We start from the raw sequence: 27168 nt of genomic DNA on the forward strand, positions 1-27168 counted from the left end.
AAACATTGTTATAGGGAGTATGACTGTATTTTAAAAATCAACGAAGGGTAAATGGATGTTTGGAACTTCTTCACTTTGATATAATTGAAATAGAAGATATAAGATAGCAAGGCCTAGAAAGTTTTTGTTTGTTTGAGTTCAGAATAGTTGTTGGTTTTCTTCTCTGTTTATTGACATTTTAACGAGTAGGGGGAATTGAAGATGTTTAGGCTAACAAGAACAAACAGTTTAAGAGAAAATTTGGTGCCACCCCCACCCTCCAATAAATAAAAGATGTAAAAGACAGAAAAAATAAGGTAAGTACAAAACACAGGGAAACACAAGGTTAAATGCCAAAGGGAAAATGGTCAGCTTCTTAGTAAATCTAGAGGCACAAAGTAGAAAATGAACAAACTTATTAGTAATTTAACAAGGGCATACATTGTTTTTCATTCTTTTCACTGAAATAGGATTGTTTCAGAATTTAGTAAGTAAGATTGAGGGTGTGGAGACAATGGGAAATTGCAATATTCCCATTACTTGTGGGAAATTGCCAGTGTTTTTCCTCAAGTGTTACATATGCTCTTAAATAATTCACTAATAAATGTAAAGATATATTGGTAGATAATTTGATGGAGTGCCAAAAGAGTCAAAACAAATGATCTAATAAGAGGAAATAACATCTGCCTTGTTATTTTCGTAAAAGTCTCTTCAGTTTCTTTCACCATCAAAATGTGTGTGATAACTAAAGCTACTTAAAATGTAGCAATGGAAGAGCCACCCACCCTTCTGTGTATCTACTAGATGTTCTCAAATCTTCTGAAAACTTGGAAATTGTCTTTAAGTAAATACATCAGATACCTCCACATTAATTTCTAAGGTTTCCTGGGGGACTTAACCTTCTCATGTTCACAGTTCACACAAAATTTATTGTAAAATATTACATTATTTCACTTGTCGTCTCACCAAATAGAGTATAAGAAAGAATGAAGTTTTTCGTAACACAGACCAAAGAGTGACTGAAGATTGGCTGCTAGGTATCATGTTCCTGTGTTCTCTAGTCACTCCTCTTGTCAGAAACAGATTATCCTGTTCCAGAGCCCTACCCCAGACACCCGCATGTAGATGTACAGACTGTGCCTTGAAAAAGGACACTAAACTGAATGAATGAATGAATAAAGTGTGAAATTCAGCTCTGAGCTGTGGCCTAGGGTTAATCTCAGACATCAGCTAGTTCCACAAAAGAACCCTATGGGATAGTACCAACTGTGCCTCTTCTGGATTCCATATCCCTTTCAATTCCCTTCTCAATAAAAATCTTTCTTCATTAACTTTCTGAATTTTCTTAAATAAGCCTTTTCATCTCCTGCTACCCATTGCACACTCACTGAGTTACAATTTATATTATTTTAATATGTGTAGACTTCTATTTAGGCTATATGCAGTGGCTTCAACTTTTCTTTTAAGCTCCATGGTAAAATGATTTTCTAAAAAACCTTTTTTTCCTCAATATGATTTTTGTTTTCCTGCAACTCTTAAATACCCTTTTCCTGCCTTTGGCATTCAATTATTTTGTGTCCTTGTAAACAGGAAACAATATTAATATTTATGCCTAAATTTTAAAGAACCCCTTTAGAACTATATAATAGTGGAAAAGGTTGAGCTTCCTTACATGTATGGTCAATGCTATACAACCCTTCTTCTAACTGCTTGTTGACATAGTTATTAACTGTATTGAAATAAGGAAAAGGCTTAAATAGTAGCAGAAAATAAGCAAGGGACAATTAATTCCAAGAAAAGGAAAACGCACACACAGAAGAAGAATTTCCTTGAGTATTAGAGAACATCTTGCCCAGGAAAGAACACAAATTTCTTTGAAGATAACTAGAAAGGAATGGACAGTTGACTGATTCAGAACAGCATGGGAGTGAGAATATAGATCAATTCAACCTGGCCTTTGTCCAATGGAAACTTTTCTAATATATGTTAAAGTAGTCCTAAGTAAGATATCTGATTTTCCTGATCGTTTAGAATCATCAGAAATACAATAACAAGGTAGGCAATTATCCATTAGTAATTTAATGAAACTTCATCAGAGCATTGAGAAAATATTTTTGCTTTGCTTATCTACAGCTGTGAGAAGAGTCATAGACTCTGTCTTCTAACAGATGTAAATGCATTGGTATCTAACACTAGGTAACATTATAATTTATTTTAAAAAATATTGAATCGAGCCAATTTTGCCACATGCTTTTCTATTTCCTAGAGGTGGTATTAAACCACATTTTTGATTGGGCTGGTGCCTCTTGCCTGTAATTCCAGCACTTTGGGAGGCAGAAGCAGAAGGATTGCTTGATACTAGGAGTTCGAGACCTGGGCAACATAACAAAACTCAGTCTCTACAAAAAATTAAAAAATTAGCCAGGCATGGTGGTGCATGCCTGTAGTCCCAGCTACTTGAGAGGCTGAGGCAGAAGGTTGCTTGAGCCCGAGTTCCAGGCAACAATGATTTATGATTGCACCTCTGTACTCCAGCCTGGATGACAGAGTGAGACTCTGTCTCTAAAATAAGTAAATGAATAAACCACATTTCTGTACCTAAAAAGAGATTTGCATTTGCTCTAGAAAACTTTTCTGTATACATTTTATTAATAACTATCACAAAAAAGAGAAGATTCCATGAATTTATATTAATCATTTCCATGTAGATTATCTTCTCCAAAATAGTAGAATAGACTTATATGTATCAGTACATTTAAACTCTGTTTCATTATTTCACAGTTTGCAGTAAACTTATTAAAGAAATAAATTAAATTTTTCCTTCAATTACTATAAAACTGCAGAGATAATTATGTTATCTAGTAGTTTAATGTTTTTAAATCATGAGATAGAATGAGATGCTTACATTGTATAAGAAAATGGAAGCATATCTTTACATCAAATAAAGATACATGGGATCTCTAATAAAACGATTATCATAACCTTGTAGAAACCAACAAGTTGCAAAATAGTTCTCCAAATACTTAGAATATTTTAGGATATCATTCTATAAAAAGCTCAACTTAAACTATTCAGTTCATACTATTTCTTTCTTGCAAATGTTTGGGTGAAAACCTTAACAGCTTCTGGTTGTTTTCATTATTCCTCTATACTTCCAGGTGGAATGAAAGATTGAAATCTAATTGAAAACCAAATCCCGACATCCCAAGCTTATCTCACCTGTGCCCCTAAGTGAATGATTAGAAACGACAGAAACTTGAACCCCTGAGATTCTTCTAATATACAAATTTACATACCTTCCAAAATCAGAAATATTTTTCATACTGAGAGGTTATTAACATTTTCCATGGAGCCTTTATTCATAGGGTATACAGAGTTCCATAATGTGAAAGGAAAATTAAAGAAAGCTGATTATTGTAAGACAGAGTGCATCAGTGAAGAGATGTGAAAATTAAAACCACAGAATGTATCTATCTTCTGTTTGCACAAAGTACATAGAGATATATCTTTTGTATTCCAACAGAAGGAAATGTAAATGCTAAGCTAGTTATTTATATCACACAGGGCGCAACTAAATATGCTTTAAATTTTAAGCTTCCAACAGTTCCCTGATACAAATCTAAAGCTGCTGAGGCAATAATCTATAACAATCGGCTGACCAACTGATCTTATAATGGTAAGCCATCAGAAATTCAATTTGGCTATTGTAAAGCCTGTAATTTAAATAGAACGATACTGGGATTTTCATAAATTGAATTTACAAGTAAGTGCCAAAAGAATCTTTATCATTTACACATTGAGTTTTGGATGATTCTAATTTCTAAAATACAGTTTATTATTATCATTTTTTCACTCTCCTACAGTCAGAAATCAATCTTTAATGGAACTTTGTAAAGATATCCCTTTGTTTAATAAGAAAGCCACATATAATTAATTTTTTCTAAGATCAGAATGGATTGCTAGAAGAAAATTCATAATTCTTTTGATAGTGGGTTTAAATATCTTGATTTTCATTATCTATATAGATTTGTGTGTCAAATCATTTCTAAAATCAAAGGGTTGGAAAGCCTGTTATGTGCACCATCTTACATTTACATTTCTTCTGCCTAAATGGAAATAAAAAGTAGCCTAAAACTCTATAGAAAAATGGGTAGAGATATACATAATGATTACTGGAAGAACAAAAATATCCAATAATCACATGAGAAATAATACAACTAATAAATATAAATTTTAATATATCATTAATGCCCATCAATTTATCAAATATTTTAAAAATATAATATTTAGTACTAATAATGCTAGACAAGTATCCTTATTCTTACCTGAAAAGCAGTCTATAATAAGTACTATGGCCTTAAAATTTATTGTATCTACTTTTACTTAAAATATTAACTTCTAGCCCTAATGAAATAATCAGAAGTTTACACACAAATATTTATCCAATATTTAATAATGATAATAATAATGATTATGAAGACAGGTAACATTTTATGAGCCATTGTCATGCTAACTTATTAATTATTACAACAATCCTATTAAATATGTACTATTAATATTCCTATTTTACTTATAAGAAAAATGAGGACCAGAGGGTTTAAGTAACTTTTACACTTTCACAGTTGTTTAGGAGTGTATTCAGATTAGAAACCTAGAAAGTTCTTGGAGACTATGTGCTGTTACATACTATGTTATGTTAGGGATAACAGTAATAACTGAAATAGCCGTAATACCTTATGAGGGTGAAATACTTTACAAAAACTAGGAAACATACGACAAAGTGATGTGCAACAATTGAAATTAATTTTCTTTTTCTTTTTTTTATTTTTCTTTTTTGAGAAGAAGTCTTGCTCTGTCGCCCAGGCTGGAGTGCAGTGGCGCGATCTCGGCTCACTGCAAGCTCCGCCTCCCAGGTTCACACCATTCTCCTGCCTCAGTCTCCCGAGTAGCTGGGACTACAGGCGCCCGCCACCATGCCCAGCTACTTTTTTTTGTATTTTTAGTAGAGACGGGGTTTCACCATGTTGGCCAGGATGGTCTTGAGCTCTTGACCTCATGATCCACCCACTTCGGCCTCCCAAAGTGCTGGGATTACAGGTGTGAGCCACCGTGCCTGGCCGAAATTTATTTTTTGAACATTTCTATTGATAGGACAAAAAGCTAGTGTTTTATAAAATAAATATGAGATTAAGAACGCATCTAAATATATTACCAATTATTTATAAATGTATGCATATATAAAATAGCAAGAAACTTATCTTTAGCAACTATTATTTATCCTCAAGATGGAATGATCTTTGTTCAAGAAAGTATCCTGATAATTGTCTAAGTATAGATTATGAGACACTGATGTCATTACAAAGTAAAGGCCAATAAAATGATTGATAAATCACAATACAGAAGGCAAAAATTAATATGTATTTATATTTATATATTCATGTATAGGATTTTAGTGTGGGAGAAGAATGACATTAAAGGAAAGAAAAGTCAAGATAAAAGAAGTGGAAAAATAATTGGAAAAATAAGAATAAAAGAGATGAAAGAGAAAGAAAATGAAATCAAAACAATAAAAGGCAAGGGAGACTTGCAAGAGGCTAGAGTCATGTCAATGAGAATTTTTTTATAAAAAGTAATTTTTAATTTTAATGTTTTCATTTTGTGGTTGCTATAGTGAAATCACATCTATTTCTCCTAAAACTGAAGGACATAAAAGTCAAAGCACAGCTGCCTTGTACTAGTTTTGTTTTTGTTTGTCTTCTTATTTTAGTTTGATAGGATGAGTTAGCAATAAGAAATATCCTCAGACCTGACAAATCCCACCCAGGTGTTTGGTCAAATGCCACTTTTTCAGTTACATCTTCCCAGACACCATTTTAGAAATTGCAGGCCGGGTGTGGTGGCTCACGCCTGTAATCCCAGCACTTTGGGAGGCCAAGATGGGCGAATCACCAGGTCAGGCATTTGAGACCAGCCTGGCCAACATAGTGAAACCCTGTCTCTACTAAAAATACAAAAAATTAGCTGTGCATGGTGGTGGGTGCCTGTAATCCCAGCTACTCGGGAGGCTGAGGCAGGAGAATTGCTTGAACCCAGGAGGCAGAGGTTGCAGTGAACCGAGATGGTGCCACTGCACTCCAGCCCAAGTGACAATGCAAGATCCTGTCTCAAAAAAAAAAAAAAAAAAAAAAAAAAATTGCAGCCTCCAATTCTGTAACTGTTCCTCTAGTCTCCTGTTTTATTTTTCTCTATAGTACTGAATGTCATGTGAAATATGAGTTACTTACACTTGTTCATCTTTTTTCTGCCCCACATCCTTTTCACTACCCCTGGAAAGTAACTTGACAAGGATGGGATTCCATCTGTCTTTCTTACTGTAGTTTCCCTAGTGTCTTGAACAGTGCCTAACAAAGCACTGGAATTCACTGAATATTTTTGGAAATAATGAAAGGATCATTATCAATACTGGGGTGAGCAGATGCAGGGTAGAGAAAATGAACTCAACAGAAGGCAGTAATCAAAGCCAGAAATAACTAGAAAAAGAAAAGAAAGACAGGAAGAAAAAAAAGAAAGAAAAATAAATTACTCCTAGGAATTCACTAAACTCTTGGGAATATATCATCAGATATACCACAGAATAGGGGAACACTTTTTGCCATATTCTTTCCTGAGTCTTAAGATGAAGGGTCAATCTAGGTAGCATATGAAATGGAGATGTAACTAGAGGATATAAAAAAATGTTGCTAGTCATTACCTGTCTCTTCTGAGACATTTTTACTCCATTTTTCTCTCTCTCTCTATTCCCATTAAACATAAACATGTACTTTTAAACAGAAAAATATTGAGAAAGAGAAAATATCTATAAGCATCCTCAAATGTGAGATAAAGAATTGAAACCTTTCTCTTTATCTTCTTCATCTTTATCCGTTTGAAAATTGAACTTTTAAAGAGGCATGGTAATTCCATCTTCAGTAATGGAGGGCTTGAACATATGATTATTAAACAGCACACCCACACATAACTTGGAGCCAAAGAATCTTCTTCCAGATCCTTATAAAAGTATAAGAGGAACGATTGGCCTGCCACAGAGAAGTCTGTGAGAACTAGCCTAACCACTCACAGTATTTTTTTTCCTAATTCTTAAACATTACTCTGCCATGAATCCTTCCAATTATAAATCTGTTTTTGTTTTCTTCTTCTTTACCCCTATTATATTGTTTATTTTCCTTGAAATTTACTTAATTTTCTCAGAAGATTCTCATAAAACATACAAAGGCATGCAGTCTTAATTTAATTAAGTATGGTATATCTTAAACTTTGAAATCTATTGAGTCTAAATACTGCACGATGACAACTTAGAAGGTGTGGTAATTGGGCTTTATTTAGCTTCTATGAAAATTTTCTGTCATATATTTACTCTCTGGATTAGTCTGTTTAGGCTGGTATAAAAAGTACCATAGACTAGGTGGCTTATAAACAACAGATATTTATTGTTCACAGTTCTGCACGTTGGAATTCACCATCAGTCTTGGCAGATTTGGTGTCTAGTTTCCTTGTTCATGGATGTTCTCCCTCTGTCCTCACACAGCAGAAGATGTTTGGGAGTTCTTTGAGGTCTGTTTTATGAGAGAGCATTATAATCCACTCATGAGAGCTCCACCTTCATGACCTAACCACCTACTTAAAGCCCCATCTTCTAATATCATCACGTTGGGAGTTAGGATTTCAGTGTATAAATTTTAGGAGGACACAAACATTGTTTATAGCACTCTTCAATTTGAGAATATCATTCCACTAGCTTGGTTATTTGTTCTGTAGTTGCCCATTCATTCAGTTAGTTATTAAGTGAGCCAATATTTGTTGAACATGTTCACACAAAATAAAGTAGAGGAGCTCATATTCATTATGAGTATTCAAGATATTCACATATGAAGCAGTTAATCAAGACCAGTAATAGCGTATTGAGCATCATTAAGACTGTGTTAATAAGACTAAGTTTCAATGCATCTGTCATCACATCAAACAAAATGGATGAAAATATTTAAACCACATTTTGGAGAGTATTTCACTAATACTATGTCTTTAAATATAGGCTATGTGGTGGTATAGGGGAACTCGGAAAGACTTTGAGGTAGTTCATAGTGAAGTACAGTTACATAGTGAAAGGATGATCACTGAAAATACAGAAAGACGCTGTGTAATTAGTAATTCAAAGAAGTGGTTTAAACCCCCTCGGAAGAGAAAACACACAGTTGTTTCCACGATGAGTTCCAAAGCAATCCATAAGAAGATTCACTAGGAATTGCAGGTGTTGATTTGTTCCCAAGGCGCTTTTTGCCTGGGCAACTCCAGGGAGTACGCTGTGGACTGCAAAGCAGCAGGGGTTTCTTTAGGCTGTGGTTATAATTCACCTGAGTAGGGCTGGGGAGGCCAGGAAGCAGATAATAAGCAGTAGGCTTTCCAGGAGGAACAGGGTTGGAGGCAGTAGGATCCCTTAACTATCCAAAAAGAATGCAAATAGAAGCATAGAAAAAGCTCTGAAATATGTCAGATTGTGTTAGATATTGGCTTTAGAATTCACAATGTATCTGTTCTTGAAAAAATTATTTGAACTCCTTGATCCTTTTTGTTGCTATGTGAAAAGAGGATATAGTTTTAATTTCTCAGGGTTCCCATTTGGTAAGTATCTGCCTTCAGCACACAATAACAATGATGACTATTGTTATTACCAGATTACATGGTAATTTTAAAATTGTTGTCCATATGTAGATTTCAGAGGAGTGAATCAGAGGTTCTGTTATGGAATAACATAGAAGTGACCTGTCTCATACAGAGGAAGTGTCAATTCCACTGACATTTCTTTCTAGTAGGTTCAGATCAGTTTATGTGTCAAGATAAGAGCATTCACTTTTGTTGAGCTGCAGCTTTCTGACACTTGAGGAGTCTAAATATCCAGACTCATCACATATGGGATATGATGATTAATTTTTACTCTCTCTCTCTCTCCACCAATAGGACGGATATATGCTTCCAATTGGTTGAATCTGTTTATCTGGAGAATCCTTAAATAGGAGGAAAAGTAAGAGAAAATGATGGGTACAGCATTAGAACTTTAATAACTTTAGTAATTAAATTTTATAAATCATTGAAGTTACATCTTTTATTAAAATATACATCATAGTCATTATTCTCTCATTATCTTTTCCTGGAATCTGAAGGCTAAGAATGACAGTATTTTCGGGTTGGAAAGTACCCAGAGAATTATCTTATCAACTCATTTTTTTTTAATTGAATAAAGGCAGTTGACTGGACAAGATTATGAAGGTCTCCGGACTTTCTATCCATTAGCTCTTGTAAGACCTGACACCTAAGGCCTGATGTTATTGGCAAAAGTAAAGCATGGTATAGTTTGACTTTGAGGACTTTAAAAGTGCTTCAAAGGGTCACTATTTATCAATTTATTTGCTGACTTATCTTGGCTTGGCTGGAAGGGATATTTAACTGCTGAAGCACATAGCTGAGGCAATTGAAATTTATTATATTTTTGTAGGTCACCTTTAACATAATTAAACAGGAGTTAATTATACATATATTTTATTCTACAGGTAATAAAGACAAGTAAAGTAGGTAGTCCATTCATAAAACTTATAAATTATTTTTGGGCTGAAAATATCAAATGTACATATCACTTCTTAAAGCTTCCATTACATTCGGGTTTAGATTAGGCAGCTGTCCAAAATCTACAAGGAGTATGAAGAAAGCTATTGGATTTTATTATTAGCTTTTTCATTTCCTGAACAAACTTAATCTTTCTGCTTCTATGTACATCTTAACCTTAAGAGAAAACATTTTTCAAGAAGAAAAAAAAATCATGACCCTTCAAATAAAATTAAACCACAACAGCTATATTATTTTCTGTACCTATTTTTTGATACTAAATTAAATTCTTAGTATAATATTTTCAGTTTGACTAATTTCTAGCTCTTTCCTGAAAAGAAACTAAACTTACTGTTTTTGTTTTTAATTTTCACTCATCTCACAGATTTCTAAAGCACTTCAAAATTCTCCTGTATGACACCTACCTAAGAGGTTACAATAAAGTTTCCTTTTCTACCTGATCCTTATTCTTAGACATAATTTCTTTATTTATCCTTTTTATTCAATTTTTTAAAAGCCTATGTGTCTATGTGTTCATTTTAGCAAAGAAAACTGCCGCCTTTTATTTTGAAGTTTGGCCTCATTTATCATCATCTTTTAAGGTGCAGATAATCTTCCATAGCATAAAACTGGTATTAATTAAGTTGGAGTAGTAAAAGCAAGAACAGATGTTGTGTCCAGGAGGGAAGTTTGATTAAAAAAAATAGAGTGGGGAAACATCATTAAATTAATAGAATTAATAGTTCTCTGAAGTCAAGTATTATTGTTTTAATCTCTGCCTCAAAATACCATTTTCCCTTCGTTACAACATAAGTTGATATTGCAAGGATCATAACATATTAATAGAATTTTAATAAGTAGAAGTAAAAAATCATTATTTTATCTACCCAGAAAACATACAGTATCATTGATGAGAAAACTATTTCAATGGAAGTTTTGTATTTAAAATAGGTTTGTGACGGTATAAAGACACAGTATTTGCTGCCAGGATTCTTAAAATATTATTGTTATATTTTATAATTTGGGCATAATATGGGATATTTAGTAAGTAAAAATGTAATTGATTACAAAATTAAAATGCTTAATTTAACACGATTGACAAATTTGTGGACTTTAAATATATTTTTCCTACTTAAATATTTAATATTCATAAGTAATTCTTTTTATGTAATTCCAATTACATTTGCTTCAAATTAAACTGACTTACAATTATTTTATCTTCAACATAGACAATTATTGTTAATATAAAATAGGATTATTTTTATGAATCTGAATGGTCTTATTATATCATGGCTAAATAACTTTCACCTTTTTATTCCTGAATCCCCTTAAGCCCTGTGTTCTCTGGTTCCAATTATCCAAATAAATTAATTAGTTCATCTCTAATTGCCAAAATAATCAAAGTCAAAATCCATAGAAGAGATCATGGGGCATATAAGTGAATCTGTTAATTTATTTCTTCTGAGTTCTTCAAAAAGTTCTTGATGATTGTGGAGCAAGTTTCAGACCTGTCTTATGTTCTGTCTCTTCAGAGAAACTTTTCAGAGACCTCTGATTACCCAATGGAAATATATAGAAAGAATTGAAAGCTTAAATAAATAAAAATAAAAATATTCTTATGCCAAGCTTACTGCTTTTCAATGTTGCACTAAAAGAATAGGAGGCCTGTGATGAGCTTATAAGCCTGGTATAATATTTCCCTTACCTTCATGAAACACAAGACACTTTTTACTGGGCAACCAAGTCATACCAATATCTTAGATTGCATTGGCAAACTCTTAGAATAGGGCTTTCATTTGTGTTTCAGCAACTGAGAATTTGAACTTCTGGGTAAGAACACAAAAGAATCCAAAAGTTAAAAAGTTTTTAAAGTTTATGAAATAAAGAAGTTACAGTAAGATGAGGCTCATGTATTATTTAATAAAAAGGGTTTAAAAATAAATGTAGTGTAGCTTAACCATACAGTGTTTATAAAGTTTATGGTAGTGTACAATAAAATCCTAGACCTTCCCATTCACTGACTGATCACTCACCCAGATCACTCACTGATCACACCTGGTAAGCTGTGGCAAAGAGAAACTCAACCTGTCCAAACTAAATCAAGTCATCCCCTCCTGTTACCTCCACAAAGTGACCTTTTTCCAGTGTGTCTTGTTTGCATAAATGTCACAATAATCCATTCAGCTCTGTAATGAAGAAAATGTAGCCATTAATGACACCTGTGTCTTGCTCATCACCCCTTTTGCTATATATTTTTTAGATCTGCCAGCTTTTTTCCCCAAATGTTTTTTAAATATATGTATTTCTCTGCATATCCATCACCACTGTGCTTGAGAAACTATCATTATTCTCCTCCCTGGATAACTGAAATAGTCTCCTAGTTGGTTTTATCACATTATAATATGGCACTCAAGCCAGAGTGATCTTTCAAAATCTAAATGTGACTATTTCAGATCTTAGTGTCAGCATGTTCAAAGTATGACAAGAGGATAAAGTATCTTTCTTAAATGGATCCCAACAATCAAACATAGTTTTGCCTCTTAATTCCAAGTGACAGAAAATAGTTTGGCAAAAAAAAAAAAAAGTATTAAAATATATTGGGTAGCTCACAGAATTTTCCAAAGAGACAGACAGCCAAGCCCACATGCTATGCAACTTGCAACAGTAACCAAAATCACATCACAGAATTGATGCCACGAAGACACTTTTGCTGCCAATGCTGAGAATAAAGATTTTATTGTCAGATACAGGACACAATTGATAACTGATCATGAGACACTGATTTCAAAACTATTCCCGGAAACTAGATATAGCTGCTACTGTTCACATCAATCTTCAACTGGAAAGAGCTCTACGACATTACAGATTTTACCTGCCCTGGCTTCTGATTAAACATCAGTGATGGATACTGATTGGTATAATCTAACTCATATATACACGTCCCCTAGATTTGAGAGAGTAGGGAAATTGTATGAAATTATGAACTTCTATGATGAGAAACAGGATTATCCCAGTGAGGTTATTTCACAATTGCCATATATTTCAGATCAGTTGACAAAAGTATTGGAAAATGTCCAGTTAATTTATATAGCTCTTTTTTGATTTATACAACCATTTTACAGACATTGTCAATATCTTATGGTCCCTCTTATTTATAATGATCCTTATTGTCTCAAATGCTTTGCACATTCTTTGAGTCTTCAACCTTCAGTTTTATACTTGGTGAATTCAACTGACCTGTTAGGTTCAAGCTTAGGCATCAGTATCTCACAGTGATAACTTCCAGTTAGTTAAAGACCCTCAGATATATACTCTCACTCAAACTTTTGTCACAACTTTAGTTTTACATTTTTTTGTCACATTCTGTTAACATACTATACATTTCATAATTATCAGGGAACATAGTTGTGATTACACAAAGTGGGTGTTGTCAGGATGTGGATTATTGTGTGGCAGAGAGAAGATGCTCAATAAATGTTTGTTGAATTAGTTAATGAATCAATTATTTTCTAAAAATTAATTTTTAAGTTCTTGACTATAGTGTCTGCATATATATTAGTTATCTAGAGCTTCCTTAACAAGTGTCCACAGACTTAGAGGCTTAAAACAATAGAGATTTATTCTCTCAGCTCTGGAGTCCCAGAAGTCCAAAATCAAGGTGTCAGTGCAGGGTTAGTTCCTTCTGGTGGTTCTTGGGGAGAATCTATTTAATACCTCTCATCTAGCTTCTAGTGGCTCCCAGAAATCCTTGACATTCCTTAACATATAAACACATGACTTCAATCTCTGCCTTCATTTTCACATACATGTTGTCCTCTGTGTGCCTCTGTGTCTCAAATTCCCCCCTTCCATTTTCATACAAGAACACAAGTGATTGGATTTATGACCCACGCTAAATATAAGATGATCTTATCCTCAGATTCTTAACTCAATTATATCTGCAAATATACCATGTCCAAATTAGGTCGCATTTACAGGAACTGGGGATTCTGAATGGGATATATCTTTTTTGGGAAACATGTTCCAAACCAATGTAGTCCATCTTCTGTCCCACAATACTTCATATATGTCCCAATGGAGTGAAAAATAAATCCACTCAATTCAACAATCCTAAAAGTCTTAATTCATTCTAGCTTCAACCCAAGTGCAAAATCTCATATATCATGAATTCAAAATGTCCCATATGCCATTTAAGTCAGGTATAGGTGAGACTCTGGGTATGACCCATCTTTGGGTAAAATTCCTGTTAATCTACGGACATGTGGACTAGAAAACAAGTTATATGCTCCCAAAATGGAGTGATGGAGAGGCATAGGGTTAAAATTTTCATTCTATTAGGGAAGCAGTAGCCTAGGAGAGCCAGGGTGACACCATCTTAAAAATGACCTCATCTTAAATTATCAAAACACATTATTTGCTGGTCATTACCAATAGTCATAAGATGTTTACAGTTAAAGAAGTAGCTTAATAATGCCTTCAAGGACAAAATCCTACAATAGCAAAATGTCCAGATGTCCCGATATCACATAATAATATATGCTTTTAAAGATAATTATAGTCATGTTTGAAGTGCTTGTTCACTAATATGCCAAGGGTAACTTACTTTAAATCAACAAAGTAATAAATTTGGTCACAACCTCAGTCCACTCTCACACAGACAGAGTTTAGCTTTTATATAGATAAGACCCCGATTTAAGACGTTAAAACCGAGACAGTACATTCTTCTTGCTTTCTGAGGATGTTCTACTCTGTAACTAAGTAGCTTTCAATAAATTATATCTTATCACTGCACTCTGCAACTTGCATGAATTTTTTTTCCTGTATGAGATTCAAGAGCCCTGTTTTGAGGTCTGGATTGGAACCCTTTTTTCTAGCAACAATTCCAAAAGGGAAAAATCAGAAGAAATTTTAAAAATTCACTTGTCCTAAAGGAGTGTGAACTCAGAAGGACAAGTTCTAGTAGGTTTCAAGGACTGAAATAATCCTCCGTGATTAGTCCTTTATCCCCTGAGCATGTGGAGGTTCCCTTGGCCCCTGCTTCTGGGCATGTCTCTCTGCCCTTTGCCTCAGTGTCTGCAGTTCTGCTTTTGAAGTCATTATTTCTTTTTCTTGAAGGTTAGTACATGCTCACAGCCAAATAGCTTTATCAGCCTGTTTTCTGCCTGTAGAATCCTAGAAGTCTAGAACCTTTCCTTTATTATGTCCCATCTCTGCCCCTTTCAATAGAGCTTGGCAAAGTTTTTGTAGATATAACATTCCATGAAACTTTGTGTGTCTTCTGTGCATGTCAAAGTGATATGTAACAGTAGACAAGAGGGTCGCTCAAAGATCCTCACTAGATAACCCCATCTCTATCTCTGGCATATGTTGAGATGGCTGATGGGATCCTTGAGTCATACACCTAGTTTCTGCAGCAAAAGGTTGTCTGGGCACACAATTGGCCTTCTGGCCAGAGCACACTTTCTCAGCAGTGAATTTCCTAACTTTAGAATCCCTTGCAATCTAGATAAGCCAAGAACTTCCAAAGTCATTAAGCGCCGGTTCTTTTTTGCTTATGGTTTCTTCCTCAATTTATCTCTTTCTTCTCAGACTTTATTATGAGTAGCAAGAAGAAACCAGAGTTTCCACACTTTGCTTGGAAATATTAGCTAAATATCCAAATTCCCTGCTTACAATATATGCTTTCCATCCAATTCTGAAATATAATTCAGGTAACTTTTGTGTAATTGTATGACAAGGGTTGCCTTCCCTATAGTTTCCAATAATATGTTCCTCATTTTATTATGAGATCTCACCAAAAGCATCTTTAAAATCCAAATTTCCACCATTAGTCCTTTCAAGCCAATCTATATATAATCTTTTATCATGTATCTCAAAATACTTCCATCCTCTATCTATATTGTCCAAATTCATACTCACTTCCATATTTTCAATATTTGTCACTTCCATATTTTCGATATTCCTCATTTTATTATGAGATCTCACCAAAAGCATCTTTAAAATCCAAATTTCCACCATTAGTCCCTTCAAGCCAATCTGTATATAATCTTTTATCATGTATCTCAAAATACTTCCATCCTCTATCTATATTGTCCAAATTCGTACTCACTTCCATATTTTTGATATTTGTCACAAAAGCTCACCTTTCTTTGTACCAAAATCTACTCGTTTCCTAGGACTACCATAAAAATGTACCAGAAACTTGGTAACTGACATTTTTCCTCTCACTGTTCTGGAAGCCAGAAGTCTGAATGCAAGGTATTTATGTAGGGTTGTTTCCTGCTGGAAACTCTAAGAAAGAATACGCTATGTGCTTTTCTCTTAGTTTCTGGTGGTTGACAGAAATCCTCTGTGCTTCTTGACTTCACATCACTTTAATTTCTGCCTCAGTCTCCACATGGTTGTCTCTTCTTTTTGCCTCTTTATTTCAATTCACCCTCCTTTTCCTTTATAAAACCATGTGTCATTGGATTTAGGGCCTACTGTAAATCCAAGATGATCTTATTTGGGGAACCTTGACTTAATTATGTATGTAAAGATTCTGTTTTCCAGTATGGTCACATTCACTACAGAAGATAATACTTGAAAATGTTATAACTGTTTTGAAAAAGAGAGTAAAAATTTGTAAATACATATAACTATACACTTATAACTATGTATATATACACACATAAAACTATATATATGAATATATATGCATATATATGTGTAGATACATATGTGCTTATGTATATTATACATAGAACATTCCTAAGAAGAATTATATTTTATATTTTAGCATTTATAAATTAAATAATGTTATATCATAGATGTGCATAGTTAATTTGATTATAGGCTTATTTTCTTTCTGAAGTCTGTTATTAAAATGCAATATTTCTTTGAATTAGGGAAATACGATAATTTAAATAATCTTGACTCATTGGTTAATGGACCAAAATCTCAACAAGAGAAAAATTATTAAAAATATTATGTCAATTGCATGTTTGTATGTGGAATAAATGTGTCTACATGAGTGCTTATATAGGTGCAATTTTAAAAAGTCAACTGATCATTTTTAGAATGGAATGCAGTAGTTTAGAGAAGTTTATGTGAGAAATATCCAAAGATATAACTTGGCCACATGTAAGTATGTCAACCATGTAGAAAATCTTCCAAAAAAAAAAAACCCTTGCATTGTTATAACTTTATACCATAAGTAGCAAATCTTTCTGAGTTCTCATAAGTCAGTTTACTTCTGAATCACTGTGTTTAACACAGAGCACCAGAGTTTACGATGGGCATTGAGGAAGCATGGCATATGGAAATAAATTAATTAATGCTTTTGAGGAGGGGTCTCACTCTGTCACCTAGGCTGGAGTACAGTGGCACCAACACAGCTCACTGCAGCCTCAGCCTCTTGGGCTCAAGTGAGCCTCCCACTTCAACCTCCCCAGTAGCTGGAAACACAGGTGCATGTCACCAAGGCTGGTTAATTTTAAAAAAATTTTCTATAGAGATGGGTCTTGCCATCTTGCCAGGCTTGCCTTGAATGCCTGGGCTCAAGCAGTCCTCCTGCCTTGGCCTCCCAAAGTGCTGAGATTACAGGTGTGAGCCAGTGCGCCCAGCTGACATTAAGTTATTTTTGAAAATTTGAAATGATTCCAGGCAGTTGGGTGGAAAGTTATAGATATTCTATGTTGGGCCAGAGGAAAGAACCACTGAAAACTGTATTATTTTGTATTGCTGCCATTTTTATTTACCACAAATTTAACACCTTAAAACAACATAAATTATTTTATAATTCTGTGTTTCACAAATTAGGGTGGGCTTGGCTGTTTCCTATGCTTTGGTTCTCATAAGAAAGGTCACTGTAGGCTCTTATCTGAAGGCTCTGGAGAGGAATGCACTTACAGGCTTTTTCAGGTGGTTTTCAGAACTCATTGTCATGCAGTGTTAAGACTAAGTACTTGTTCGCTCACTTGTTTTAACTGGGTACTGTTGTCAGGCTCCAGGGGCCTCCGGCACTCCCCAGCCTATGGGTTCTTCATCTTCAAGGCCAGCAATGACAAATAGAGCCCTTTTTATGCTTCAAATTTCTCTGACCTCCACTTTGGCTCCATGTCTCTTGCCTCTAGCTAGAAAAAGTTCTCTTCTTTTAAGGCCTCATGTGATTAATCATCTACAACCTACCCATCTCAAAGTCCTGAACCTTAATCACACCTGCAAAGTCCTTTTTTCCACGTAACAGAACATATTTACAGGTTCTAGGGATTAGGATGTGACTATTTTTTTGCAAAGCCATTTTGCTACCACAACCATAAAGATGAGTTGCAGAAAAACAGGTATTGGTTCAATATGAAAAAAAGCTTTCAAAAAAAGAATTCTATCCAACACTGAGAATTTATTTGCTTTAAAGTGAGCTTTCCTTATTAGAATTGTTCAATAACATGGTAAATGTCCATTTTTCAGAATCTGAGATATCAATATTTCTGTTTTCAGACCCATAAGTAAGGCGTTAATTCAATTCTGTAGTTTATTAAGCACATTTAAAGTCCCTTCTAATAAATATTTCCTTGCTTCAGTATTGCAATTATTTGGAAATCTTCTCACATTTAGAAAAATGTATATTTCCGAAGAGTCTCTTGAATTTGTTTTCATACTTCTGCTATACTTAACAGATAAGAAAATTGTTCTTATTTTTCCAATCATAGGCCAGGGCTCAAAGCTGGGTGGGAATCCAAGGAGTTCTCTCAGGCTACTTTACTTCTGCTCTGAGAGTGACTTTAACTTTAAATTAGCTGTCTCCTACATTAAAAAGGAAGTGAATACTTGCAATTTTGCCATGAATTTAGCGTTTATCTCAACTTTCAGACCTTTAAACTCTACTTTATCTAAGCTTTATCTTGCATTACATGATTTCAGAAGAATAAGCACAGAATAATTATATGTGCCAAAAAAAAAAAACCAGACTCATATCACCTACTGTTTATAACATCATGTGTTATTTCTTAAAATGACACTGAAATAAATCTGTAAAAATGAACTTCTAACTTATTTTTATTGTCAATACATGGGTTTTAAAAAATACTTTATTGACACTGGAAATAATTATCCTGGGAAAGAAAGTGATAACCTTTAAAATGTCAAGCTATTTAAACTTTCAAACATTAAAAACATACCATTTGTAAGATTCTGCCAAGAATATTTAACTAATAAGAGTTCTACTATTATGTGCTGACAGTAGGCTAGTAGGCTGACAAGCTGTAAGCCAGAGCAGGATCAAGGCTGCTTAGAACCTTGTGGCAATTATCTGTGTAAGTCATATAATGGTCTCCTAAATGTCAGGTTTGCAGGAAGAATGGGAGGAGATACCTTAATGAGATATGCGGTGCCAGTGTTAGAGGGCTTTAAATTATGAGTGCCATTAATAAGAGGTGGCAGATTAATAGGATATACCACCAAACCAGAATTAGAAAAATTTTAGACATTTTTCAGTGGACTTTCAAAAATGCCTTTATCTTTAAATAACAAGAATCCTTGCCCAACACGTAAATTTCTCTGTGTTAAATCATAACTAAATTTCATTCTGCTTTTTTTTTTTTTTCACTTTGGTAAGGAATTTGATATGTTGCACAAGTCAATGAACAGTTGAACTGAAATGAACACAGCCTGTCACTTCAAGAATCCATCTCCATGGAGAATAATGAAGCCGGAATAAAAAAGGAAACAAAACATATTTCCTGTCTGTCAACTGTCAGGATGTTTATTTGTTTCTTTAAGCATAGCACTCAGATAATAGCAGGGAAAACAGATTTTCACTTACAATGTTGTTTAATAAAGAATTTGGGCCAACTGAGCATATTTTCCATTTACCTCTCAGGCAATTCCAAAATAAAATTCTTTCATAATTTTAAGGAAGTGAGAAAACCTTTCCTTCAAATTGTCCTATTCTTATCAGAAGGCATAATAAGCTAAAATATATTTGAAAAAGTCAACTAAGTGAATATACTTGAAAGAAATAAAAGATACTAACATGCTTTTCTGCACTTATATTTTTAGGCCTATTATGGTTGATGTCAATGAAAGCAAAACTGTGTTGTTTAACCTAAAATATCTTCTATCATTTGTTTTAACTGGCTTCAAACCTAGTAATTACTTAAATGGGAGAACAACATGATTTATGTAGGCATTCTTGTCATGTGAATGAAAAATCAGTACTAAAGTTCACCCATCCTCACATGTTTCCATAACAAAAGCCACCAAAATGAACTACTCAAATCATCCCACTTGGAGCCCTCTATTCCTTCAGGAACTACTTTATGGTCTAAGGATCTAAGGGTACAAATTAGGAACTGGGAAACAAATGAGGTAACATATTGTAGGCAGTAGAGGTGATTTTCTTGTAAATTACAATCAGATTCATTGTACCAGGTCCTCTGCCCTCGTTAGGACGCAGCTTTGAAGAAAGCCAGGACTTTTGTGGCCAGTTTGCACATACAATCAGCCCTCATGTCTGTGGGTTTTGCATCTGTGGATTCAACCAACCACAGATCGAAAATATTCTGGAAAAGAAAATGTTTTTGTACTGAAAATGTATAAACATTTTTTTCCTGTCATTATTTCCTAAACAATACAGTGTAACAACTATTTATGTAGAATTTACATTGTGTTAGACATTTTAAGTAACCTAGTGATGATTTAAAGTATTTGGGAAGATGTGCTTAGGTTGTATGCAAATATTATGGCATTTTATATGGGACTTGATCATCCTTGAATTTGATATACAAGGATTTTGTCATCTGCAGAAGGTCCTGGAACCAATCTCCTGCTAATACCAAGGAATAATGTAAAGGTCCTTTATCCTGTTGAAATTTCTCTATCTGCAGACATTTGGCTTTTGAACTGTATGCTCAAAATTATCTTGCTACATGTCTTCAGAATATATCAAGCTCCGTATAATGCTACTTTAAATCCCAATTCTTGCCCGTCTTAAATGTAGATTTTGTTGTTATAGTCACTCAACGTTTCCCTCCATTTCCTAACACAATACTACCTTTTCTTTCTTTTTTTCTCCATTGCTTTTCTACTCTATCAAGGCATAATATTTGTCTGATTATTCTTTCCTGGTTTTCCAAGTTTTATCCTAATTTTAACATTAAATCACAAAGAAAATAATGTTTTCTACTCTATCTTAAAACATATGGCTAATATGCATTAATACTTAATGTAAATATATTACTTCTCTAGACCGTTCTTAGGAATGTCTCAGAAGCTGTTTATGTCAACATGAATATCATCTGAGATTTCAGAAGAAAGAGAATACATAATTTATACCTTTAGTTTTGAGTTAAATTAGTATCATGTTCACACCCCATAAACAATTAATTCTCTAAGGAGTAGGCTCTCTCATTGAAATGGTAGGTTAGAAATAAACCACATACAGGAATCTGTAAAATAATTCTGTTTGTTATTTTTATTATATCTAAACCTTCAAATAGTTTTCTTTTAATTAAAAAAATTTGGTTATTCTAGAAAAATACTTTTTTTCCATCCAGTTAAATCAAAATAAAACTATAGAAGAAGTTTGTAGTTTGTGATTCTATTCTCTTTAATCAGAATGATGCTACTGCTTTCTCTTTAAAAAGTCAAGCAGCCGGGCAAGAAAAACCAGAAACCACACTGTCAACTTTACTGTCTAATGTGAAGGACCTCAGGAATTAGGAATTACTCTAATTGTATCCAGAGGATAGATATATCTCATCAAATACTCTACTGTGGCTGCTTCTGTGAAATGTATACATTTTAGGATCATTGCACTGCATCATATTGCATTATACACTCATTTTTTGAGAAGCAAAATGCACATTAAGATATTAAAATACCTGAGAAGACCTGTAGTAAGGAAATTTTACTCATAATTCTATACTTTATTTTGCCTCCATAAGTATGGAAAATATTGTGTGAGATAAATGTAAGAATTATGAGAGGATCTTGTCTAACGACACATGGACTGAATCAATAGCAGCCATTATTGAAAATGTTACAGTAAAAGCATATATTAGGCAGGCTTAGTAGGTATTTTAAGAAGATTAATGATACATCTAATGAAAGAATACATCAGAAATCCAAAGAAGGTCAAGGATAAACTTCAGGTTAGACTTCTATGTTTAGTTACATGTTTAAAAAAGTGATCTCTCAATATTAATTTCCTTAAGGGTCAGCTTAATTTCATCTGTTTCACGGAGTCATACTAATTTTCATGTTTCAAGTTTCTATATTTTTGACAAAGTTAATGAAAGGGTAGTGAGATGCATCATTAGTACAGTAGTGTTCCCTTATCCATGGTTTCATTTTCCATTGTTTCAGTTACCTGCAGTCAACATTGGTTCAAAAATATTGCAGTCTTTTGAGAGAGAGGGAAAATGGAGAACACATTCACACAACTTTAATGCAGCATATTCTTGTAATTTTTCTGTTTTATTGTTGGTTATTGTTAATTTCTAACTGTGCCTAATTTATAAGTTAAACTTTATCATAGATATTTATGTATAGCAAAAAGCAGTATATATACAGTTCAGTAGTATCCTGGTTTCAGGCATTCACTGGGAATCTTGGAATATATATCCCACAGATAAGGGAAAACTACCATAGCAGCCCTCAGAAGAGTACTTTTACCAGATTTACTCACAGGACTTTCTCATTCAAAGAGAAAATTTAAAAGCGTATGAGAAGATGCAGCTTACCAAAAAAAAAAAAAATGAAAAAGTAAAACCAAGATTGACTTAACAGTCAAATTATATTAAAAATTAATGTAGAGAAAATATAACTTTGAGTTTGCAAAGTTTAAATAATAATTTCCAAGTTTGTAAGTAGAAATTTGGAAAGTCTTTTGGCAAAGTTATTGCTGGGCCTCTTTTCTTGAAGATTTACATTTTCAGTAACACATAGGTTACAGAAAAAGTGGGAGGATGTCATTTATCAGAAAGACAGAGAGCAGACATATGCTGTATGGCCAGAAAAATTAGCTGGAGACACATTAACATTAAATATCTTAAAAGGAAGTACTCAACAAGAGCCTCAGAATTCAATGTTTTGTATCCTATTAAAGTAATATTTTGTACTTTGCAGCAATTTTATACTTGGATTTCCAAATACTTTATAGGCAGAAGATGATCATTATCTTTATTCTATCTATGTGAAATTGACTATGGCTAATTTGGGAAGAACCTTTAAAGTAATACCTATATAAATTCAAGTTGGAATGAAACCAAAAACTGCAGAATTCAACCTTGGATCTGTAAGACAAAAATACATTTATTTTAAGTCAACTCATGCCTTTCTTTGATCATGATGAACAATCAAACACCACAGAAGAATAATCTTTCAAAGATAAGAAGTGACCTATTTTTATTCAAGGGATATTTTGTTTTCTCTATTCACTTATGTTGAATTTTAAATATTCTAAAATTTTAAAGAAAATGCTGTATGGCCATTCTTAAAAGAGGTATATTTCATTATGATCAATATATTGTCCATGATTATTTTATATTGTATCAATGCAGTCATCTGAATATAATCAATTTTCAACTGTCTTGTGAGCAATAAAACCCCAGATGTTTCTCATTTTCTATTTAATACTGCATTATATAGAGCCCCTGAATTAGTCTTTTAAATGTCATATAAATTGTCTTTCCCTATATTGTTATAATTGATCCTCTAATGTCTAGAAAGTCCCATAAGTAGGGGATTTCTGAATATATAAGGGCATCAATTACAGTTATCAAACTAAGCCAGTTTGTCATTGTGGCTATAAATATGTGTGCCATTAGTAAATTTTTACTGGTCTGAATGTTGAAAGCAGAAGTTTAAGGAGATAGGGGATAATTAAATCAAAATATACAATTATCAAAATTCTTAATGGAAGCCACAATTGAATACTTCCTTTCACTCCTCAATCTGACTAAATTTTGAAGGACTGAAGGACGGGCTTAAATGATGTCAGAGAAGATCAGAAGGTAGATAGTAAGAGATGTTGGTTAGAGGGCCATCTTCCAGAAAGAGATAATAGTATATTGGTGAAAATGGCTGTGGAGATAGTAAAAAATAAACAAATTCAGGAAATATTTGGAAAGGAAAGGTGACAATTCTGACACGCTGGTGATCTTTTACAAAAAAAAAGAGAATACCTAATGATTATTGCTTAATGAAATAAAACATCCATGAATTCCTCCCTCCTGACCAGATGTCCTCCCTTTTCTGACTGACTAAATAGAATCCTATTATTACCACCTGGATTTAGTTTTCTTCTCCTTCATGAAAAGAATGGATATTCTCTTGTTGAAAATCAGGTTAATTCTATCTTGATAATTAAATACGGCAAGGAGTGGATTGTTGGAAGAGGAAGTAAAGCTCAAAGTGGTAGGCAGAATTCCAACATAGCCCCCCAATCTCTCTCCCCGTGATTTGTGTACCTTGAATAATCTCCTCCCATTGAGTGTGGAAGAACCTGGCCTAATTTAGTGATACCTTTTAAAAAGATAATTTAGAGGTCAGAGAAAAGAAGTCAGAGAGATTTGAAAAAAGAGACATTCTTCTGTTGGCCTCAAATAAACAATTTGCTGTGTTGAGAGAAAACCACAAGTCTGCAACCTGAAGACAACTTCTATGAGCTGAATGCAGCTCCTGGCTAACAGTCAGCAAGAAAACAGTTACATAAGTTTCACGACCACAAGAACAGAACTCTGCCAACCTCCAGGTGAGCTATGGATGAGAATGCAGCCGGGCTGTCACCTGGATTTCAGCTGTTTGAAATCCTGAGCAGAGTGCCCAGATATGCCATACCTGGACTTCTGAATTTTTTTAAGCTATCAAGTTCATGGTAATTTCTTTCATGATAACAGAAAACTAAATAGATAGTAAGGGTAGGATGAAAAAAGAAGAAAGATGCAGAGTCTGTTGGAGAAATGTGGTGTCAAAAAGTCAAGGATTGCTTTTCTATGGCATATATAAAAATAAAATTTATGACCATAATAGCACAATTCTAAAAGTGGATATTATAAAACCTAGGGTAACCACCAAACACTATTCCAATAACAAATATAATAAGCCTATAATGGAGATAAAAGAAAAACAAATTTAAAGCTCAATTAATTCAAAGTATTGCCTGTAAAATGAAAAAAATACACAAAGAACAGACATAAAAAAAGATGAGTGCTAGCAAGATGGTAGATTTTAACAGAACATCAATTATTACATTAAATGTAAATGCTCTTACATCAATTAGAAACCAGAGAATTTTCAGAATGAATAAAGACACAAAGCCTAACTATATGCTGTCTACAAGAAATTCAATGAAACACAAAGATATAAGTAGGTGAAAAGACAAAGAATAGAAAAAGATTTACCATGACAACAATAATCAAAAGAAACCTAACGTAGCTATATTAAGTACATTTCAGAAAAAGAAACATTACCAGAGATGAATAGGGGAATACGTAATGATAAAGAAATCAATTATCCAAGAAGATATGACAATCTTAAATGTGTACACATGAAAACAAGAGACCTTTAAAATACATTCTAAAATTCATAGAAATAAAAGGAGAAATCAAAATATACTTGGAAACTTTGGGCACGCATTTCTCAATAATTAACAGAAAATATTGACTGAATATCAGTAAAGATACAGAACACTGAAGAAATGCCTCCAACTTGACCTGTTCACAGAGGCATGCATGTTTAGGTTTTCTGTAATTCCTACTGAGCTGATATTTTTATCAGTAAAAAATCTCCGTTTCTATATATGTTACATAGTCAACATTTTCTTCTATAAACACTTTGCATGCTACATTTGTTGCTCATCCTTTTGCTTTCAACATATCTATGTCTTTATATTTGATCTACATATATTGTAGGTATCATATAATTTATTCTCTTTTAATGTTTTATAAATGTGTTTGCCTTAAACTTGAATTTTTATTCCATTATTATTTAATGCAAATATATGTATTTTCATGGCTATTTTTACTATTTATCCCATCTATTTTTATTCTCTTATTCCTGTTTCCTCTTTTCATTTGAGGCAAACATTTTTGGCATTTTGCTTTAATTTACTTGTTACCTTTATAATTGTAAAGTTTCTTTTTTGTGTTTTTAGTGGTTGCACTAGAAATGAATATGTGCATCCTTAAATTAATGCAGTCGACCTGGTTTTATTGTGGCACTCAGTGTAAAATATGAGAAACTTACAAAAGCATATTTATATTTTTTCCCACACTATTTGTAATATACTTGTGATCACACATTTTACTTCTACCTGTTATAGACTTCATAGCATACAATTATTTATTTATTGATTTTGCTTTGAGAAGATTCTTGTTCTTTAAAAAATAGGAGAAAAAATTAATACATACACATATATTTTCAATTCCTGGGGACTTTTTATTCCTTCCTAGAGATCTAGTTTTCCATTTGGTATTATATTCCTTCGATGTGATTATGTTGATGCACTTTTTGTAGTGTAACTCTTTTGACAATCCTTTCAGCATTTATTTTATAATGTCTTGTCTTCAGCATCATTTTTGAAAGATATTTTATTCTGATTACAATATTCTACCTGATAATTTAGTTTAATTATTTTCAGCATTAAAAATTGTTTTTAAACATCATTTGTCTTTGATGTCTTTTGTTTCTGAGAAGTTAAATGGCTTTGTATAATTTTTCTTCTGTGTTTAATGGGTTTTATTCTCCTGTTTTGTTTTGGTTTTTAGAAATTTACTTTATCTTTGTTTTTTAGCAGGTTAGCCATGATGTGCTTCATGTGATTTTCCTTTTATTCATCTGTTTAGAGATGAATTGCTAGCATCAAGATGATTGCTAGCATCTTGGATCTGTAGGATAATGTTTTCAACAAATATTGGAAAATTTTAAGCCATTATTCTAATACTTTTTTCTACCCCGCTGTTTCTCTTTCTCTCTCTTCTGTCCTTCTGAGTCAAATTACATGTAATTACTGTGATTATTATTGTCCTACTTGTTTCTAAGGCTCTGCTCATTGTTTTCAATTTTTTTAATGTATTCATCAGATTGGGTACATTTTACTGTTATTTCTAGAAGTTTATTAGTACTTCCTTCTGTAGTGTCCAATATATTGCTATTGAGCCTTTTTCCTAATTCAGGTAATATATTTTCAGTTATATATATACTTTAAGTGCTGGGATACATGTGCAGAACGTGCAGGTTTGTTACATAGGTACACATGTGCCATGGTGGTTTGCTGCACCCATCAACCTGTCATTTACATTAGGTATTTCCCTTAATGCTATCCCTCCCCTTGCCCCCAACCCCCAACAGGCCCCAGTGTGTGATATTCCCTTCCCTGTGCCCATGTGTTCTCATTGTTCAACTCCCACTTATGAGAGAGAACATGCAGTGTTTGGTTTTCTGTTCCTGTATTAGTTTGCTGAGAATGATGGTTTCTGGCTTCTACCATGTCCCTGCAAAGGACATGAACTCATTCTTTTTATGGCTGCATAGTATTCCATGGTGTTTCTGTGC

The sequence above is a fragment of the Pongo abelii genome, chromosome 7, assembly GCF_028885655.2.
Source record: "Pongo abelii isolate AG06213 chromosome 7, NHGRI_mPonAbe1-v2.0_pri, whole genome shotgun sequence".
NCBI lineage: Eukaryota > Metazoa > Chordata > Mammalia > Primates > Hominidae > Pongo > Pongo abelii.